We start from the raw sequence: 22,202 nt of genomic DNA on the forward strand, positions 1-22,202 counted from the left end.
CATATTTCCAGAGCGACTATTATGGGAAAAAGCTCCAGAAGAACTATATTTTTCAATAGACCTTTTCCTCTCCAGCTTTGGCTCCAGCGATCTGCGCACCAATGGTTTCGCCAGATCGCTGCAAAGCCTACCGAACCAGCAGAGTCAGTAAATAATAAAAATTCTTCATCAATAATGAATTCCTTCTGCCATAAACTCCTCCCATTGAAATGTTCTAAAAACTGAAGCCAAACTAACATGTCTTCCCTAATATCGCTGGTCACCCTAATATGTGAAAAAGGGGATTTTAGCCCAGAGATTGCCAGGTACATTCTCCTGGAGAATGCCTTTCCTACCGGCATGATCCTTGAGGCGAAAGCCAGTAGGCCCAAAAGAGATTGAATCTCTTTCAAACACACTTTCTTTCTCCTAACCAGATTAATTAACATACCTTTAATCCTTTGAATTTTTTCTTCCGGCAATCTGAACTCCAGCGCCGCCGTGTCTATTGTAATTCCTAGGAACTCCAGACATGTGGTGGGATACACCGTCTTTTCAACCGCCAATGGGACTCCAAACTTACTACAAATATTGAAAAACGTATTTAATAATTGAAGACATTCTAACGATTCTGCTTTACCCATGAACAAGAAGTCATCTAAGTAGTGAATCATAAAGCTAGAACCTGCGACTTTCATCACTACCCATTCCAAAAAACAAGCAAAATCTTCAAAATATTTACATGAAACTGAACACCCCATCGGGAGACATTTGTCAAAGTAGAATTTGTCCTTAAAGAAAATTCCCAAAGAGTTAAAACAAACCGGGTTAATGGGGAGTAGACGGAAAGCGGATTTTATGTCCGCTTTAGCCATTAAAGTCCCTGCACCTAAAGCCCTAAGCTTTTCAAGAGCATCCTCAAATGAAGCATATGATACTGATATTAAATTTGGGTCTATCTGGTCATTTAATGATTCCCCTTTGGGAAATGAAAGGTGGTGAATTAATCTGAAAGAACCTTTCTCCTTCTTTGGGACAATACCTAATGGGGAAACTCTAAAATTTTCAAAAGGAGGTGAAACAAAAGGACCTTCCATCCTTCCTTCCAAAATTTCTCTATCTAATTTTGCTTGGACCACACTAGGGAACTGATCAACTGATTTTAAATTGTTAAACTGCCTACAACCTAAACCTGAAAAGGAGGGCAACAAGAAACCCTCCTCAAAGCCCTCAAACAGTAGTTGTGCCCTCACCTTGTCTGGGAAAACTAACAGGTAGGGCAACATTTTTTGTAATTTCACTGGGGAGGTTGCCTTTTTGAAGGTTCTGTTGGTTGTTAGCGGACAGTTTCTTAAAACATTTTGACACCGGGTGACTTCCCCCGCAAAATGCACATTCATGCCTATATCGGCATGTATGGGGCCATTTACACTGTCCATCATTATAGTTAAAGCAGATCCCTTTTCTATATGTAGTGGTGGACTGCTGCGAGGAGGGACCAGGCTGCTTGACATAACCTGATTTCTGGGGTAGAAAAAGGTTAAGCCACAATCCTACGTCCTTAATCCCCCATCTTAAATTCCTGTGCACTGACAGTTTCTGTCTAAAAGCCTCATCGTAACTATACCATCCAAAACCACTGAAGCTCTTGTACGCTTCTAAAATAATATCCAAGTGTTGGAAAAGTCCAACACTCTTTTCAGGTGACTTCTCACAAAGAACTGCAGCAAAAATAAAAAAGGATTGCAGCCAATTGTTAAAATTCTTAGCAACAGGCCTTTTCCTATCCTCTTCTGACTTATCATCTTTTTTGTCACTCTTATTAATAAATTCTCTAGCTGATGGCAGAAGAGATAGTATATCCATAAACTCACCTCTCCAAATCTTTTCTTTTATTCCCTGTGATAGATGGAAGCCCAGCGGTGACACCTCACAAGGTATAGCTTCCTTAAGACATGTTTCAGGAATATTTTGTGACCTTGCCACCTGTCTACCATCTAATTCAACTAAATCCACCATACTCTCCTGCATGCTCCTGTCTTTAGCTAAGCCCCCACAAGGTGGCGCCCATACTTCTGCTGCTGACAAAGCTGGCTCTGCAACCTGGCTATTCTGAACCAATCTACTGTTTTGCTGCAGCTCCCTAACATCTCTAGACAATTTAAATAACATTTCAGATATATTGGAGAGAATTGGCAGCGTTGTCCACTCACCATTCTCATTATTCTGCTGTGTTTGTAGTCTCTCCTCCAGCTCCTCCCCGACCACCGGGATTGCTTGACCTTCCACCGCCGGCTCTTCAGCTCTTCTTCCGCTCCCGCCCTGTATCTCTTGCCGCGGAGACTCTTCCGGCACCGGAGCTTGACTTCCACGACCGGAGCCTTCCTCATTTCTTCCGCTCCCGGCGCCGCTTGATGACGCTGACTCCCGGTCACTGCGCCTGCGCTGTGTCCCGGTCCCGGGCCTTCTCGCGGGAGGTCTCGCTGGTGACTGTGAGTGCCGCCTGGCAGGCGTTCTCTTCCTCTTCGTCCGCCCCTCCGACATGACGGTGCTTCTTCCCACTTGACCCGGACCTTCTTCCATCTCAGCCGTATCTTCTTCCGTCGGCGGGGCATTCAAAGCTGGAATCACCTCCGCCCGCACGTCCGCAGCAGAATTTCCACCGGCTGCTTGTCTCGCATTCCTTGGTAAGCTTAAGCACATTCGTAACCACTCTTCACCACCGTCCTCCCCTGCTCTTTCTATAATTTGTCTCAATAGGCTCATCCTCTCGCCTCAGCAGTCTCCTATACTCCAAAATTTGTCAGCTCCTGAATTCACACTGCTAAATCTTCTGAGGCGAATGAGCCCCTCTGAGGAGAGCTCTACCTTATATAGGGGCTCAGAGGGCTCTAGAAACTTCTACCCTATACCTATTCCTATAGGTGCTCTGACCCCTGCAATACCACGCCCACTATTACTATTCCCTCAGGATACCTTAGGAGTCCCTCCCTCTTTACCTGAGGAGAAAAGGAGGGAGAATTACCTTATGAACTATTCTACCTATTTCCCCAGCCACTCTCCCATGAGGAAAAGGGGGCTTATTACTGTTCCCCTTTTCCTTTCATTCTTTTGACTTTGTGCTTCTCGGCAATAAAGTCTCCCAGGCTTGTGGATATTCTCCTTCTGGGTCTTTGCAGGATGATATACAGCACCTTTCCTTTACCAATCCACCAACAATCTCCTCCGGTCCCTTGGACTCATGCCACATCCACCATGTAAAACGTCTTTTTTTTTAAACTAAAATAAAAGCATTCTTCTAACACATCCCACTCACTTATTTAAAAATTAAAACATGCAGTAAAACCAGGAAATGTTCCACAGATCGGAAATTATGTCACCGTGTAGTCCCGTCCAACGCGTTTCGCCAGCCAGTCAGGCGTTTTCATATATATATATATATATATATATATATATATATATATATAAAATTGCATTGCTTATGTTTTTTAACTGCCATTGTAAAAGAAAATGAGTGAAATTACTCATGGCATGTGGTTAGATATTTGTATTTTCATACTTACAAAGTGTAAAAGGAAAGATACAAATGCATCAATGTGTTTGCTTAAGTTGTGTGTCCTTAGCATCCTGTTTTTTATGCTGACCTGTTTAGGTTGTGTCACTAAATGCATAATATGTTTCTTGCATGCAGTGTATTTTTTATTTTTTCTATTTATTTTTTTATCATCACAGTGTGTTTTCTTATTGTCAGAGTGTCTTTTGCATTATAATTTTGGCAATTTTAAAAGGTTGGAAGCATGACATTTGGACTTACTGAACATATTCCTACATTTAGGATTGTATACACTCAAAGGGGCACAATTTAGGAGTTGAAATCATAATAGGTTCACAATATATTTTTTACCTGTAGTAAAATGCAGGGTCCACTTATTAAATCAGGGTCCCTCCCCCTATAGAGATAGCTATTTGTGTGTAACCAAATGTCTTTGCAATACTAGTTTTTACTTTGCAAATATAGTGATATCATCCCTGTACTGCATATAGTCTGTGCAGAGAGCTGTGGGAGTGACCCGGCAGACACCGCCCACTACAGGCTGCCTGTAGAAAACTACAGGAGGGGCAAAGGCAAGACCAGTCATCCTGCACAAGGAGAGAGCATCAGTTACTGGTCCTTACTGAAGGAAGCTCCTGCACAAAGACAATGTTCCATACTGGGTTACTGAACAGATCTGGAACAAATAAACAAAACAAGATGCATGTGATAATACACATAGCTTACATATTTAGAAATTGGGGTTGATTTAATAAAACTGGACTGTACAAAATCTGGTGCAGCTCCGCATAGAAACCAATCAGCTTCTGACTTTAGCTTGTGGAATTAAGCTTTGCCATAAAAAAAAAAAAATACCTGGAAGCTGATTGGCTTCCATGCAGAGCCGCACCAGATTTTGCATTCTCCAGTTTTAGTAAATCAACACCTATGTTTGCTTATCCGAGAGTTCAGCTCATGGAAATATTTTATGTTCACTATTTTAGCCCCCGTTCACACTGGGGCGACGCTACTTCGCACCGTGACCTCCGAGGTCGCGGTGCGAGCAGCGCGCCGCGACCTCGGAGCGGCCGCCACGGACTTCATAACATTGAAATCTATGGCGGTCGCCTCCTGGTCGCCCCAAAGAAGCTCCGGACCCTTTTTCTGAGTCGGAGCGACTTGTGTCGCTCCTATCAGAACGGGTCCGCAGCTTCCCTATGGGAGGCGACCTGCGGCGACCTGTGAGGCGACCAGGTCGCCTCACAGGTCGCCCCAGTGTGAACGGGGGCTTAACTAACCAGGCTGTTGTTTTATTATGATTATTATTTTAATATAGTCTAACAGCAACACTGACAGACAGTAAACTAAGGGATGGCTAGAACCTCTGTCAAAGTTTTATTGCAATTTGTGTCTCTGTTGCAGATTTTTCCTCATTTCCTGTCTGGTGAATCCGATGTCACTAATAAGTGAGGGGAAATCTCTTTTACAGAGCCCAAGATAGCAGTAAATACATATAAGGGGTTCTAATTCTGCCCCACTTTATCCTAAACTAATAAAAAAAAAAGGTTCTGTCTGTAGATACACAGATTTCTTAACATTGGTATGGTATGACTGTGTCTGGCATTGTGTAGAAAAATATTTTAGATAGCTTGAAAATTATGCACACTAAGTCACTTTGCACTTATAACCACAGAAGCAAATGTCCTCAAGGTTGGTCTGGCATTTAACAGTATAGAGCTAGCTTCTATGAAAAAGGAAATCATTGTGTTAAAAAAAAAGTACTTTATCATAGTGTGATAGACTTTGAAAATTTCCTTTTAATTTATGTCTTTTCTTTGTATTGATTTGCCTTTGTGACACTGACATTAAATATGTAAAACCCTTCAACCAGGCTGTACCTAAATATGGGCCTCATTTTTAATTCATGGTTCAAAACAATCTAAATGAAATTGCAAGTGAACTGCAGTCAAAAATGATTTCGGTTTTCTGCGGGTTCTTCTCAGCTGAAGCAGCTTCAACTTCCGATCTCTAAAATCTCTTAGGCCCCTTTCACACAGGCGGACCATTCAGATCCGCCTGTTCGTTTTTTTTTCGGATCTGAACGGTCCCCCCATGCATTCCTATGGGGCATCGGATGTCAGCGGAGACATGTCCGCTGACATCCGACCCGACCCGATCCGATCCGTCAAACTGGACGGATGGAACCCCTATTTTCCATCCGTCCAGTGGATCGGATTGGATGGGATCGGATGAGAACGGACCGACGGTCCGTTCCCATCCGATTTCCCCCATAGAGATGCATGGGGAACTGACAGCTGTGTCTCCGCACACAGCGCGGAGAAACAGCTGTCATCCTCCTGCTCAGCGGGGGATCGGCGGATCGATCCCCCACTGAGAAAAGCGGAGTCCGTTTGATGGACTACAAGTGTGAAAGAGCCCTTAGACTCCAGGGAATAGATTTTCTTAGAATAGTTTGTGTTTCGGCCCCTTGCATGAGACCATTACAAAAGCTTGGCTCAGGCTGGCCATACACAGTTTGAATCTCGTCCAGTTCAGCAGGAACAGACCGAGATTGGAACCATGTATGGGCAGGCTGAATGTACCCAACTTGGGTACAACACCCTATCAGGTTTTAGATGCAATTATTGCAAGCAGCTGTTATAGCCATTAGCAATCTTCACTGTGTTCCCCCTCCCAGGAAAGAAATTCACTCCATCTATGGCCATCCTAACTTGCTGTTGGATTCTCGTATATCTTTATTTTGTGCTATGGGGAATTTGACACCAACATTGGGTTTTGTTATGGTTGTGGCAGTTGAAAATGAGAATTCTAGTATATATATCTCTCACCACCTAAGACCTAAAGAGATAAAAGAAGGAGCAACCAAGCAAAACTGAAATATCAGTGCAGGAGAGCAGGATGTGTCCATCGGCCTGCATGGGCACCATGGCTGTAAGGTCATGGTATGTGATGTATTAGAAAAAAATAAAATCTTGACTGCTGAGAAGCATAGGTTCTTTTATGACCAACTAAAAAACCAATACCTTGCCCCCCAAAAAGACACGGAGGCTGATTAAGTTGGAAATAGGGCAAGGCCACAGCTTTACTGAACTTTGCAAAAGTAACAACTTTCCAAATGTACCAAACAACAATGCCAGTCACAGTTCTACCGCATATCAACTCACATAGCCTAAGAGGCCTGTCCTTACCATCAGTGCCAGACGGGCATTACACTGACCCACAAATGTACCAAACAACAATGCTAGTCACAGTTCTACCGTACATAAAACATAAACTTGCATAGTCTAAGAGGCCTGTCCTTACCATCAGTGCCAGACAGGCATTACACTGACCCAAGAATTTACCAAACAACAATGCCAGTCACAGTTTTATTGTGAGCACCCATAAACTCACATAGTCTAAGAGGCCTGTCCTTACCATCAGTGCCAAACAGGCATTAGACTGACCCCAGAATTTAACTTGAGGGCATAGCCCATAAAGCAACATCAATTGCTGGCGAGGTCAAAACCGCCAATAAAGCTGTGACAAAACATCACAACGGGCGGGGGGTGGCTCCACCCAGTCACCTCAGGTCATTGTAGCCAATCCTAAGGGAGCTACTTAACTTCCCTTTTAGGTTCGCACCTACCGTGATGCCATGCTTCCGGCAGTCAAGGCTCCCTTTCCCTAAAGGAGGTTCAAGGGACCTTCATTATTCTCAGTGTTAATCACTGAAAAAGAAGCACAGAAAACATCTGAATGCTAGACAAAAAATACATATAAAAACATATTAGGTGCACTAGCTATTTAAGAATGTCAAATATAAAAAAAAAAAAAAAATCAATGTACGTAAACAATACTTCCAACATAATATGACATAGAAAATCAATATTACAACCAGTGATTTATAATATTAGAAGTGCACTATTCCTTTAAAACAGGTAAGTGAAAACAAATGCAAACAGTTCTTTGGAAACACTGTGATGTGGCAAACCACGCTTCACTCTAGTGATCACTTTCATGCTCCTGAACACTAAGTGCACAAACTCCTTACCAGAACCATTGACCTCTAGATTACAGGAGGTCCACAGCATTGAATGTAGTGTACATCGCAATTAAAACTGCCTGGCTTGAACAATACCTATTTGTCAAATAGTTTGATAATGGCCAAAGACAAAGCCTCAGTGCCAAAGTCATGAGAAGGAACAAAGGAGAAGCAGAATGTGTAATACTGCTTAAACTATTAAGAATTTGTTTAAAGACTTGTACTCATAATGCAATTATAGAGAGAGGCTAAGAAGCACTATCACATGCATGCCAACAGGCGTAATGACGTCACAGATAGGCTCTATTTGATGTATTTCGTCGCAAGATGACGTCGTCAGAGGAAGGACATGAGTTGTAATTGTCAGGCCATGGGTTGGGCATAGGATATAACTTTCAAGGTTCAGGTATCTCTGTGGATGTTATATGGAGAAATATACAATATTAGGTATAGGGGTACATGTTAGTAGAGTGATACCTCACAGCATTATAGAGACTTCCTAATACGAAGGGTATTCGCAAATCATACTTCACAAATCTTAAACAAAAGGGGTTAATTCTTCATTTTAGGAAAATGGGTTGAAAATGCAAATCATTTCTTTTTGCCCCCCTAGGGCCAACAATTTTCCCAGAGCCAATGGTCTATGGTAAAGATACAGCTTAATGTTAGAGAACCATTTATTCCAAATTGCATAAAGCCATTTCAAAAAGAGAGGACAAAAGAATGAGAGCACAAAAATAGTGTGGTAAAAACAAAGAAATGTATTCATACATACAATTAGGAAGTCACACTCACAAAGGTTAGAATTCTCCAGTTTATCAATATGAATATTTATTTTTCCCCAACATGGGTTCCGGAAATGGCGTTATGGCAATTGGCAGGATGTAGTAATGTTTATTCTGTCAACGGAGATCCTGTGCACATGAAGCATGGCTCTTCCTACCCAAATGATGGTGTGATGGTAGGAAGTGTATGAGGGTTCAACCCCTTCCTCCTACCCGAATGACAGTGTGCAGGTGGGACACATTTTTGGATTTCAACCCCCTCCAAAGCCTAAAGCTCAAGAAGGGGCTCAAACCCTGAAATGTATTCCAACCTTTACACCATATCTTTTTTTTTTTTTTTTTTTTTGATTTGACACTTTTATTTAAAATGTATCCATAAATGTCATCTAGAGGCAAATCTATTGCTTTACACAACATTTAATTAAAATAATTTGATGTATTGTGCCATTCCTGCCCCTTGTCTTTTCTTTTTTTTGTATACAAACTTTTATTGAAAGGAAACACCGTTACACCATATCTCAGGTAAGATGAGCTTTGCTTCATCCCTGTGTCTCGCAACCTGGATGGGACTAGAATTGTCTTCACTGATGGAATAGACAGAATGTTAAAAATCTTGATTTTATGTTCTAATATGTTTTTTATTGTTTATTATATTTTCTGACTGTGTGTTGTTTAGAGCCGGTTCACATTAGCGCGACACGACGCCTTACTACTTCGGGGGCGACTTGTGCATTACATTGCACCACGACTTCGGAAGCGACTTGCAGGGACTTCACATAATTGAAGTCTATGCAAGTCGCTCCGAGGTCGCCCCGAAATAGTACAGGACCCTTTTTCTAAGTCGGAGCGACTTGTGTTGCTCCTATTAGAACGGGTCCTGTAGCGGTCAATGGACCGCGTGGGAGCGTGACTTGTCAGGCTGACAAGTCACCTGACAAGTCGCGCTAGTGTGAATGGGCTCTTATTGTAACAACTTTCAAGGGGATATAGCTTATTTGTAAAGTGTACATTGCCTTAAAAACGTTGTCATGTCTCTTTGGGTAGTTGTTAAGCAGGAGCATGGATTTGGTTCAAACTTGGGTTGAGTGACAGCTTCCTTCTGGGTTTGGTCCAAACTCAAGTTCAGACCAAGCCTGTGCTCATTCCTAGTAGCCATTTACCCTAGCTATAGGTCATTTTATTTTATACAGCCTTAACAGACAAGGTGGCCATCATCAAAGCAGTATATACATGGTTTCTATGAAGTAGAGCTTTGGGACCAACAAGATAATATAATGGTGATGGTGAGGTGGGCTTAAAAGGAACCAAAAAGCCTCCAGTTAATGAATGAGAAGAAAATCAGAGCCTTGTAAAACAGAAGGTTACTGCATGTCTCACTTGGATCACAAAACAAAATATAAGAAAAAATCATTTCTCCATGCCCTTGAGCCAAATGTGCAAATACCCACATTTCAGATACCGGTACAGCCTGCTTGGCACTATACCCTTCCTAATCCTCTCACTCCTGCAGCTTGGCTCAGTGCTTGTGTAACCCACACTCCACTATCTTTAACCACTTACTGATCAGCCACCATACTAATACTGCAGCAGGTCGGCTCTATTCTGCAAAAGTTGTTTCGCAGGACAGCTAGTGAGGGCGGGCGCGTGTCTTCGGGGGCACGCCCATGGTTGGAGGCGTGCCCACGACCGATTGCCCACAGGGGAGTCAATCAGCAAGTCAGGTGGGCACGATGTCCACCGGCCACCCATGATCGCTCCCTGTAGAGACCAAATGGCAGTCTACCAATGTAAACGTGGTAGACCACTGTTCTGTCAGTGATAAACATAGGGATCCTGTGTTCCTCCTATTTAGGAACACAGGTCTCTGTGTTCATCTAGCAAGTCAATCCTCCACACTCCACACTTGTAAACACAGCAGACCGTTGTTCTCTCTGCTATCAACACAGAGCCCCTGTGTTCCTCCTATTTAGGATCACAGAACTCTGTGTTGATGTCACAAGTCCAGTTAGAAAGCACCCTCTAGGGACACATTTAACCCTTTGATCGCCCCTGGTGTTAACCCCTTCCCTGCCAGTGTGATTAGTACAGTAACAGTGCATATTTTAGCACTGATTACTGCAATAGTGTCAAAAATGTCAGTTAGGTGTCCGATCTGTCCACCGCAATGTCGCAGTCCCGCTAAAAATCGCTGATCCCTGCCATTACTAGTAATAAATAAATAATAAAAATGAAATAGATCTTTCCCCTAGTTTGTAGAAGCGATCCGTTTTGCGCAAAGCCATCAATATACACTTATTGAGATTTTTTTTTACCAAAAATATGTAGTAGAATACATATTGGCCTAAAATGATGAAACAATTTAATTTAAAAAAAATTTATTGGGAATGTTTTATAGTAGAATGTAAAAAATATTTAGGTTTTTTTTTCAGAATTGTCACTCTTTTTTTGTTTTTTAGCGCAAAAAATAAAAATTGCACAGGTGATCAAATACCACCAAAATAAAGCTCTATTTGTGGAAATAAAATATGTAGTAGAATACATATTGGCCTAAAATGATGAAAAAAAATGATTTAAATTTTTTTTATTGGAAATGTTTTACAGTAGAGAGTAAAAAATATTGTTGTTTTTTTTTTTTCAGAATTGTAGCTTTTCTTTGTTTTTAGCGCAAATAATAAAAATCGCACAGGTGAGCAAATACCACCAAAAGAAAGTTCTATTTGTGGAAAAAAGGACATCAATTTTATTTGGGTACAGCGTCGCACGACGCGCAGTTGTCAGTTAAAGTACAGCAGTGCCGTATCGCAAAAAACGGCCGGGTCATTAAGGGGATAAAACCTTCCGGTCCAGAAGTGGTTAATAGAAAATTGTTAATCTGTTGACAAGCTTTCCTGCTAAAATTAATGTAGTTCAGGCTGCACGTGTGCATTTATCCTTTACATTCTGGCTGTGAAATACTGATAAAACATACAAGCTATTTTTTTACTTATTGCTACTAAAATACTTCTCCATATCTATCTGCTGCCATAGTATCATTGCAACGGACAGGTTGTAGTCATGATTTCTCAGAATCTTCATTGCTCTACACCTCTAACTGTCTCACTTCCTCTCTCATACAACTCTGTGTAGTCTGAGGTCACAGGCTGACAGTTGAATAAGGTATGGCCTTTGTATGTGAATTAGGACCCAGAGCAATAACCCTTTAGAAACGAAATTGAAGAACATAGAGCTATAAAATGCAATTTTATTATATATACAGTGCCTTGAGAAAGTATTCAGCCCCCTTGGACTTTGTGACCTTTTGCCACATTTCAGGCTTCAAACCTAAAGATATAAAACTGTAATTTTTTGTGAAGAATCAACAACAAGTGGGACACAATCATGAAGTGGAATGAAATTTATTGGATATTTCAAACTTTTTTAACAAATAAAAAACTGAAAAATTGGACGTGCAAAATTATTCAGCCCCCTTAAGTTAATACTTTTTAGCGCCACCTTTTGCTGCGATTACAGCTGTAAGTCGCTTGGGGTATGTCTCTATCAGTTTTGCACAACGAGAGACTGAAATTTTTGCCCATTCCTCCTTGCAAAACAGCTCGAGCTCAGTGAGGTTGGATGGAGAGCGTTTGTGAACAGCAGTTTTCAGTTCTTTCCACAGATTCTCGATTGGATTCAGGTCTGGACTTTGACTTGGCCATTCTAACACCTGGATATGTTTATTTGTGAACCATTCACCATTCCATTGTAGATTTTGCTTTATGTTTTGGATCATTGTCTTGTTGGAAGACAAATCTCTGTCCCAGTCTCAGGTCTTTTGCAGACTCCATCAGGTTTTCTTCCAGAATGGTCCTGTATTTGGCTCCATCCATCTTCCCATCAATTTTAACCATCTTCCCTGTCCCTGCTGAAGAAAAGCAGGCCCAAACCATGATGCTGCCACCACCATGTTTGACAGTGGGGATGGTGTGTTCAGGGTGATGAGCTGTGTTGCTTTTATGCCAAACATAACGTTTTGCATTGTTGCCAAAAAGTTCGATTTTGGTTTCATCTGACCAGAGCACCTTCTTCCAGATGTTTGGTGTGTCTCCCAGGTGGCTTGTGGCAAACTTTAAACAACACGTTTTATGGATATCTTTAAGAAATGGCTTTCTTCTTGCCACTCTTCCATAAAGGCCAGATTTGTGCAGTATACGACTGATTGTTGTCCTATGGACAGAGTCTCCCACCTCTGCTGTAGATCTCTGCAGTTCATCCAGAGTGATCATGGGCCTCTTGGCTGCATCTCTGATCAGTCTTTTCCATGTATGAGCTGAAAGTTTAGAGGGACGGCCAGGTCTTCGTAGATTTGCAGTGGTCTGATACTCCTTCCATTTCAATATTAACGCTTGCACAGTGCTCCTTGGGATGTTTAAAGCTTGGGAAATCTTTTTGTATCCAAATCCGGCTTTAAACTTCTCCACAACAGTATCTCAGACCTGCCTGGTGTGTTCCTTGTTCTTAATGATGCTCTCTGCACTTTAAACGGACCTCTGAGACTATCACAGTGCAGGTGCATTTATACGGAGACTTGATTACACACAGGTGGATTCTATTTATTATCATTAGTCATTTAGGTCAACATTGGATCATTCAGAGATCCTCACTGAACTTCTGGAGAGAGTTTGCTGCACTGAAAGTAAAGGGGCTGAATAATTTTGCACGCCCAATTTTTCAGTTTTTTATTTGTTAACAAAGTTTGAAATATCCAATAAATTTCATTCCACTTCATGATTGTGTCCCACTTGTTGTTGATTCTTCACAAAAAATTACAGTTTTATATCTTTATGTTTGAAGCCTGAAATGTGGCAAAAGGTCGAAAAGTTCAAGGGGGCCGAATACTTTCGCAAGGCACTGTAAGTGTATGCACACCCTAACAATGAACTTCTCTTAAATGCAGCCTTTTGGTCTGTTATAGAAGGAAATGTTTCCGGACGGCTGCAATTCCAATAATCCTTTTTATCGCAGCTTCATATGACAAGTGATTGATAGATGGAGCAGAGGACAAAGAGTTAGACGCGTTTCATGCAAATATTAGCGCTTAGTCATTACCTATCGGAACAATTCACCACAATCACCTACAGTATATACAGCTCTAATGTGTCATCATTAGGTTACAGGTGAACTAGCACATTTAAAACAGAACTTAGCTGGAACCACAAAGAAAGCCTGACTGCAGTACTCAGTACATACACTCAAATCGTATGTGAAGAGTTCTGTTCAGACCCACTGCCAGAAAGAATCTGATGCACCAATTGAACTCGGAGCAAACTCAACACATCATTCAAAATCATTGTATAGTAGCAACAACATATACAAAATAATAGAAAAAAACATGTATATATACAGTATCTCACAAAAGTGAGTACACCCCTCACATTTTTGTAAATATTTTATTATATAAGTGTACAGCTTGTATAGCAGTGTAAATTTGCTGTCCCCTCAAAATAATTTAACACACAGCCATTAATGTCTAAACCGCTGGCAACAAAAGTGAGTACACCCCTAAGTGAAAATGTCCAAATTGGGCCCAATTAGCCATTTTTCCTACCTGGTTGTAAACACAGCAGACCGTTGTTCTCTCTGCTATCAACACAGAGCCCCTTTGTTCCTCCTATTTAGGATCACAGAACTCTGTGTTGATGTCACAAGTCCAGTTAGAAAGCACCCCCTAGGCTCACATTTAACCCTTTGATCGCCCCTGGGTTAACCCCTTCCCTGCCAGTGTCGTTATTACAGTAACAGTGTATGTTTTTAGCACTGATTACTGTAGTAATGTCACTGGTTAAAAAATTTCAGTTAGGGGTCCAATCTGTCTGCCGCAATTTTCACAGTCCCACTAAAAAACGCTGATCGCCCCTATTACTAGTAAAAATAAATAAATAAATAAATAAAAATGACATAAACCTTTCCCCTAGTTTGTAGACGCGATAACTTTTGCGCAAACCAATCAAAATACGCTTATTGGGGGGTTTTGTTTACCAAAAATGTGTAGCAGAATGCAAATTTGCCTAAAATGATGAAAACATTTGAAAAAAGTGAAAAATACATTTTTTCTGTTTATGCCTCAAAAAATAAAAATCGCACAGGTGATCAAAGACCACCAAAAGAAAGCTCTATTTGTGGGGAAAAAAAGGATATCAATTTTTTTTGGGTACAGCGTTGCATGACCGCTCAATTGTTTGTTAAATTAACACAGTACCGTATCTGGCCTGGTCATTAAGGGGGGTAAAACTTTCCGGTCCTTAAGTGGTTAGATATATCATTGAAAATGTTTTATGTCTGTTAGATGAATGCAAAGCAATACCCGCTGATCCTGCCAGAAATCCAGTGAGCAGATAACTTCTCTGTAACCTACAGGATACCAGAGATGTATAGTAACTAAGTAGAACTACTTCACTACTGTACTTAAGTACCGAAAGGCGGTATCTGTACTTTCCTAGAGTAGAATTTATTTCTCCTACTTCCACTTTTACTTCACTACATTTTTTCAATGATTTCAATACTTCTACTCCGATATTTTTTTTTGTGTTGCATAGTTACTCGTTACATTTATAAAAATGACCACTGCCAGAACAGTAGATGGCAGGTTTCATGAAGCTCAAAACGTGTGTATTATCAGCGCATACCAAAATAAAAGCTACTGTATGTATAAATAAAAGCTGCATTTGAAATAATAAAAAACAATATGATGTTCAAACTTTTGACTTCTTTCTTTAATAACTACATAACACAGTACTTGTACTTTTACTTTCAGTACTTGAGTAGCAATTTTTTTTTCAAAACTACTGGTACTTTTACTTTCAGTACTTGAGTAGCAAAATTAAAAAAAAAACTACTTGCAATACTTAAGTACAAAAAATGTTGAATACTTTAGTACTTCTACTCAAGTCACTTTTTGATCGAACACTTCCATTTCTACTCAAGTCACTTTTTGATCGAACACTTCCACTTCTACTCAAGTCACTTTTTGATCGAGCACTTGTACTTTTACTCAAGTATGGGTTTCGAGTACTTTATACAACTCTGCAGGACACCTTCCCCATATGTAATGGAGAGTAGGAGGTGTTCTGTAGTCCTAACGCTCTTCTTCTACTATATTTTAAGTATTAACGCTACTTTTCCAATGACTTATTACTGTGAGGCTCAGTTCACACTGGGGTGGCTGACTCTGAAGCCGCCCCCTACAGCCCGACTTGCAAACAACTTCTTTAATAGACTTTTTTAATAGAAATCATTGCAAGCCGCTCTGAAGTCTCCCCCAAGTAGTGCAGGAACCTTTTTCTAAGTCGGAGCGATTTGAGTCGCTCGGATTAGAACGGTTCTATTGCACAGAATGGAGTGCGACTTCTCAGGCGACCAAGTCTCCTGACAAGTCGCCCCAGTGTGAACTGAGCCCGAGGGAGTGCTAACACAGGAAGTGTAATAGGTCTAAAAAACAACTGAGCATGTGAATTAATGCAGAACATCTTACATGGAACTTATTCTGAAACAGTAAAACAACTCCACTGCTGTGGTTTGCATATATATATACAGTTAACTTGGGGGGAATTTTTCTTTTAGCAAAGGTGGAGTTTCATATTATAAAGCACCATTATATATCACAAAAAGTGCTGTAGATGTCACACAATTAGAATTGGGTTATTGTATGTTATGCGGTTATTTTAGGAATGCGGTTTTTCCAGTAATTAGGTATAAAGTTATCATGCTTCTGTAATCTGTAGAGGGTGATAATTGTGTAGATCATTTTGAGACTCCTTGTGTTTGATTTACTAAATAAACAATCGTTAACTTTTATTTTTGTAGGCAAATTGCATATTTGTCAAAAGTGTCATTTGCAGCATGTATGATGCATAAAGATACCTTTATCACTAGGCAAATACATTGTATAACAGCCACTGTGCGTATAATACTAAAGTTTTTTTTGTTGCTACTTGATAGATAATGTATAACATCAAGGTCTATTTTTTTCAGACATATATGCGTCAAGAACTGAAAACTGAGATTAATGGATTAGAGTACTGTGATTCAGTAAGTACCGATCTTTTATTGATTATTATCTGCAGACGTCATGAAGCTAAGACAATATAGCACAAATCAGGTATGACTGACGTATGAGAAATTGAGAGGAATAGTGCAAAGAGCAAGTGATGTGAATTAACCTCAGGTAACCATTTAAATGTATTTGTAGACAAAAGTCAATTTTTAATTAGTAGTTAAGGATCACTAAACACTCATAATGTGCTTGGCTTTTTAAGTAAAACTGTATCTGCCTTATTCAGTATAAAGTACTAATCTTATGTCAGATCCGTGCAAGATTAATTCTAATTGGCTGTTTAAACTTAAAGTAGAACTCTGGGCAAAACTTTTTTTTTCATTTTGGATAGAGCAAGGGAGAATTATAACCCCTGCCAGATTTTTTTCACCATCTCATTACTGAGATTTTCCTTCACTTCCTATCCCACTGCCAAACAGAAAATACCTGCAAATTAAAGTGATTGTAAAGTCTCATTTTTTTTTTCAATAAAAATAACAAAAATATTATATTTACCTCCTCTGTGCAGTTGGTTTTGCACAGAGCAGCCCGGATCCTCCTCTTCTTGGGCCCCTCCCTCCCTTTGGGTGCCCCCCCCCCAGCCCCCCCAGCAAGCAGCTTGTTATGGGGGCTCCCAAGTTCTGTGTATCCATTCAGACACAGAGCTGCAGTTCAGCCCCCTCTCTCTCTCCTCATTGGCTAACTGACTTTGATTGACAGCAGTGGGAGCCAATGGCGCTGCTGCTATGTCTTAGCCAATGAGGAGGGGATTCCAGGATGGCTGAGACAGTTGTGGACATCGCTGGATCGAGATGGGGCTCAGGTAAGCATTAGGGGGGGGGCTGCTACACACAGAAGGTTTTTTTTATCTTAATGCATAGAATGCATTAGGATAAAAAAACCTTCTGACTTTTCAACCCCTTTAAGGGAATTATTTGGGGGCCCCAGGTCATCAGAACTAGTATCACCATGGGAAGAGTTCCCCTCTGTTACTTTTCTGGGGACAACCCAAAATTCGGGGTTTTCTTTTACTTTCACTTTCAATGATAATGGTAAACAGGACAAATAGAGGGGGTGAATCTCCCTAATAGGGGCACAGACAGCAATAAAAACTGACAAGTGTTCTACTCCCTCTCCACTCTATCTAAAACTAAAAAAATATATATATTTTTTTTCAGATTCAGAATTGTCGCAATTTTTTTGTTTAAAGCACAAAAAATAAAAATCGCACAGGTGATCAAATACCACCAAAAGAAAGCTCTATTTGTGGGGGGGGGGGGAAAGGACTTATTTGGGTACAGCGTCGCATTAATGCGCAATTTTCCGTTAAAGTAAAGCAGTGCCAAATCGCAAAATATGGCCTGGTCATTAAGGGGGAAAATCTTCCGGTCCAGAAGTGGTTAAAGACCCACTTCTTGGCTCATTTCTTCTATACTGGCGGCGCCCCTCCTACTTCGCTATCAGTGTGAGATTTGACACCTCATTCAAACCTCACCTACATGGTGTTCCTGTAAGTCTTCATTCTACATATGAGTAATTCCTGGAATACACTGTAAAGTGGTGCTCCTCCTAATCTGCTGTGTAGGTGATGCTTGAAATTGTCTCATTCTACAGTCATGGCATAGTGCGGTGAACAGTGGGTGTGGCCAAATTGTGTTTACAGTGGGAGAGCCTTAAAGAGGCAGGGTTAAATAAAATAAAAACATTCCTGTACCCATAAAATATGTGAAGATTTTTTTTTTTCAAAAAAAAAAAATATGTGAAGATTAATAAAATGTCACTGTAAAAATATTAACTTATCCTAGCTTAAAAGTGTCAGTAAGGCAGTGCTAGTAGGTTGGTGTCAGCAGAGCAGTAGACGGTGTCAGTAGAGCAGTGGATGGTGTCAGTAGAGCAGTGGACGATGTCTGTGGAGCAGTGGATTGTGTGAGTAGAGCAGTGGACGTGTCAGTAGGTTGGTGTCAGTAGGGCAGTGGATGGTGTCAGTATAGCAGTGGATGTGTCAGTAGAGCAGTGGATGGTTTCAGTAGAGCAATGGATGGTTTTAGTAGAGCAGTGGATGTGCCAGTAGGTTGGTGTCAGTAGGGCAGTGGATGCTATCAGCAGAGCAGTAGAAGGTATCAGTAAAGCAGTGGATGTGCCAGTAGGTTGGTGTCAGTAGGGCAGTGGATGGTGTCAGCAGAGCAGTAGACGGTGTCAGTAGAGCAGTGGATGGTGTCAGTAGAGCAGTGGACGATGTCTTTGGAGCAGTGGATTGTGTGAGTAGAGCAGTGGACGTGTCAGTAGGTTGGTGTCAGTAGGGCAGTGGATAGTGTCAGTATAGCAGTGGATGGTGTCAGTAGAGCAGTGGACGATGTCTGTGGAGCAGTTGATTGTGTCAGTAGAGCAGAGGACGGTGTCAGTAGGTTGGTGTCAGTAGGGCAGTGGACGGTGTCAGTAGGTTGGTGTCAGTAGGGCAGTGGACGATGTCAGTAGGTTGGTGTCAATAGGGCAGTGGACGGTGTCAGTAGGTTGGTGTCAGTAGGGCAGTGGATGGTGTCAGTAGAGCAGTGCCCATGTCAGTAGGTTGGTGTCAATAGGGCAGTAGCAGAAGATTCCTAGCATGTCTACTACCTGCTACAATGTTGCAGAGCAGGGGGGGACATGGGCAGCATAAGAGAGGAAAGGAGGGGTGGTGGGGGTGGCATTTACTTAAAAAGATCGGCTGTATTTTCCTCCTGTAGCCACTGAATGCTGGCTATCAGTGGCTGCAGAAGGAGAACACAGCCAATAAGTTCTAGTAAATGCCACACCCGCTGCCCCTTCCCTCCCAACCTCTCTTTCTGCTGCCCGTGCCCCCCCATCCCCACAGCCCTGTTACAGGTGTAACAGGGAGGCATGGGATCAGCGTCAACTCTCTCAATCCGGTGCCTGGGGCACATGTTATCCCCCCACAGTTTCAACCCTACCAAGTAATATATCACTAGAGTTGGTTTACTAAATAAGTACTGGGTTTTCACTTATAAGACCCTGTTCACACTGGGGCGACGCTACTTGCCGGGGCGACCTCACAGGTCGCGGTGCGCAGCTCGCACCGCGACCTCGGAGCGTCCGGCACAGACTTCATATCATTGAAGTCAATGCAGGTCGCTCCAGGTCGCCCCAAAGAAGCTCCGGACCCTTTTTCTAAGTTGGAGCGACTTGTGTCGCTCCTATTAGAACGGGTCCACAGCTTCTCTATGGCAGGCGACCTGCGGCGACCTGTCAGGTGACCAGGTCGCCTGACAGGTCGCCCCAGTGTGAACGGGGTGTTAAAGTGAATGTTTATTTTGCAAAGTTAATGTTAGTAATGTGAAGCTGTGTTCACTTTAAACACCCAATCATATGCAGTGGCGTCACTAGGGGGGGGCCAGAGGGGGCCATGGCCCCACCAAAATTAGTCTGTGCCCCCCCATGTGCCCCCCCAATTTATGTGCACAGCAACAGTCATGGATTCTCATTCTGTCTCGAGCCATGCACTGTGCACAGCGCCAGTGATTGGTGGGAAGCCAGGCAGCTGCAAGGAGAGAAAGTAGAGCTGTCAAAATGTAGCTCTGATGTCGGGATGGGCGGAACTGATATGCGGGACACGCCCCCTTTGTCAGACAGCCCATGCCATGCACAGACAGCAGTTAAGTTTAATGTACCTGCTGGACGGCCGCCCCGGAGACCTATTCCTCTCCTCTGCTTGCCGCTTTGGTGTGCAGTAGACTGGTTGCTATGATTGCCAGCCGCTTGGCATCTAGCAACCAGTGCTGTCCCAAGGATGAAGGCAAGGCGAAGAGAGGACCCAGAATGCAGAGCAGTGGAGGCTATGCCTTGTCCTCCTCCGTGCCTATTGATTGTCTGGCTCCACCCACTTCCTCCCGACAGCAGAAGACCTCAGAGCAGAAAGAAAATGCAGCTTTAGGTGAGCTATCTCTCTCATCCGTTCTGGACTGATATATAATGGTGGAGGAATCTTGATGATGACATAGATTGCTGTTTTCTCCAAGCATCCAGGGTGACCCGCATGGTGACTGCAATATTGTATGGAAACTCAGCACCTTTGCATGTAGCCAACATCGTGGACAGGACATGAAGTGATAGGGAATCTCTAAAGTAAGGAAGGGTTATTTATTCTTACACTTTTCTATTTCTGTCAGTCCACATGTACACTGGACCTTTGAAAAGCTCTTCAGGATGCTGTAACTTGACAACTAGTGAACAAACCTCTCTCTCTCTCCCCCCTCTCTCCCCCCTCTCTCTTTCTCTCTCTCTCTCTCTCCTCCACCCTCTCTCTCTTTCTCTCCCCCCTGTGTATAGTTTATAGATATAGTTGGGGGGGGGGGGAGGGCAAGTAGCACACATGGTGTAGTGATTGGGGGGTGCTTTGGGAGGAGATAGAACTTCTGCTAGTGGGGTCTAGGGGGATTGTGGTGTACCATGACCCCACTTACTATTGTTAACACGAACACACTACAGAGCATGCAGTTTTATATACACACACAAGGGAAAACCAAAAGTGCAGCTGAACCAATAGACACTGTGACATTTAAAAGGACCGCGCATTGAATACAACTGCTAAACTGCAATATGACATTAGCATTGTTTGTCATATTGCAGTTATGTTCAATGTACTGTCCCTTTAGTGCCGGTTCACACATGTGCGGCTGCAGCGATCGCATGTAATATCGGAGCTTACTGCTCCTTCATTACATGCGATCGGCTGTGCGGTGCGAGTTTAACCATACACTTTGTATGGCTAAATTCGCACTGCACCCGCAGCAAACACGCACAGGACCCTTTTGTGCGATCCGATCCTGTGCGAACTGTCAGATCGCACTGCGATATGCGATCAAACTGGGGGTGTCGTTAAGATTACATTGACACCCCTAGCGTATCGCATATGGCAGTGTGAACTGCCAGGGGTGCGTTTGCGATGCGGGAACAGGCTGCAAATCCCTTCCCGCATCGCATAAGTGTGAACCGGGGCTTAAATGTTAAAGCATCTATTGGTTCAGCCACACTGTTGATTTTCCTCTGTATGTAAATAAAGCGTCTTGCTCTGTAGCGTCTTATGGCCTGAGGATGGAGCATGCATGCTCCACAATGTGTAACCATACCCACACCCTGCTCTGTGCCCCTGGATTAATGTCACTTCCGCTTTGGTTGTTGGCTCCAGCGTTCTACTACATCACACAGAGACACAGGGGTGACTGCTCAGTGGAGAGTAGGATCCTGGTACTGGGTCTCTCTCTCTCTCTCTCTCCCGTCTGTGTATATACTGTAGATACATCGGGGGGCGGTAAAAATGCCATAGTTGAGCCCTGTTTTTACCACCACCCAACCACACCCCCTTTAACTGCAGTGTCCAGGGGTGTACACATACCTCATCAGGAATTATTCACCCTGTCACACCTAACAGGTGTAGCACCTGCCAAGTGTGACCCATTCAAGTGAGGAGCAAGCGCTCTGCAACCTTGTGCAGCACAGCGACCAAGGGGGTAAAGGAGGTGTTTTATCACCTCTTCACCACCTGCTTTAACCCCTGGGATCCCACATGGGCATGCATTGCACACAGTTGCAGGGCGTTTGCAGAGTGGCCCCATTCACTTGAATGGGTCACACTTGGCAGGTGCTACACCTGTGTGACTGTGTGTATAATTCCTGCTGCGGGGGGATAGGGATCAAATATGGCGTTTTATCGCCCCCCCAAACTACAAATGTTGTGTACACCTCTGACAAGTGGGCGGATTTGAGGGAATGGCCAGTTGGCAGGCCCTGGGGAATGTG

At 42.6% G+C, this 22,202-nt stretch overlaps 1 protein-coding gene across 1 annotated transcript in view; it reads left to right on the plus strand.

The window, feature by feature from the left end:
- The window catches only part of HDAC7 (histone deacetylase 7), a 597,866-nt gene that overhangs the window by 231,210 nt on the left and 344,454 nt on the right, over positions 1-22,202 (plus strand). Inside the window, exon 2 of the mRNA XM_082245365.1 lies at positions 16,349-16,405. The gene's annotated coding sequence lies outside the window, so the exon portion shown is untranslated. The remainder of the gene's footprint in view (positions 1-16,348; positions 16,406-22,202) is intronic.

The sequence above is a fragment of the Pelophylax lessonae genome, assembly GCF_965119305.1.
Source record: "Pelophylax lessonae genome assembly, chromosome: 2".
Classification (NCBI taxonomy): Eukaryota; Metazoa; Chordata; class Amphibia; order Anura; family Ranidae; genus Pelophylax; species Pelophylax lessonae.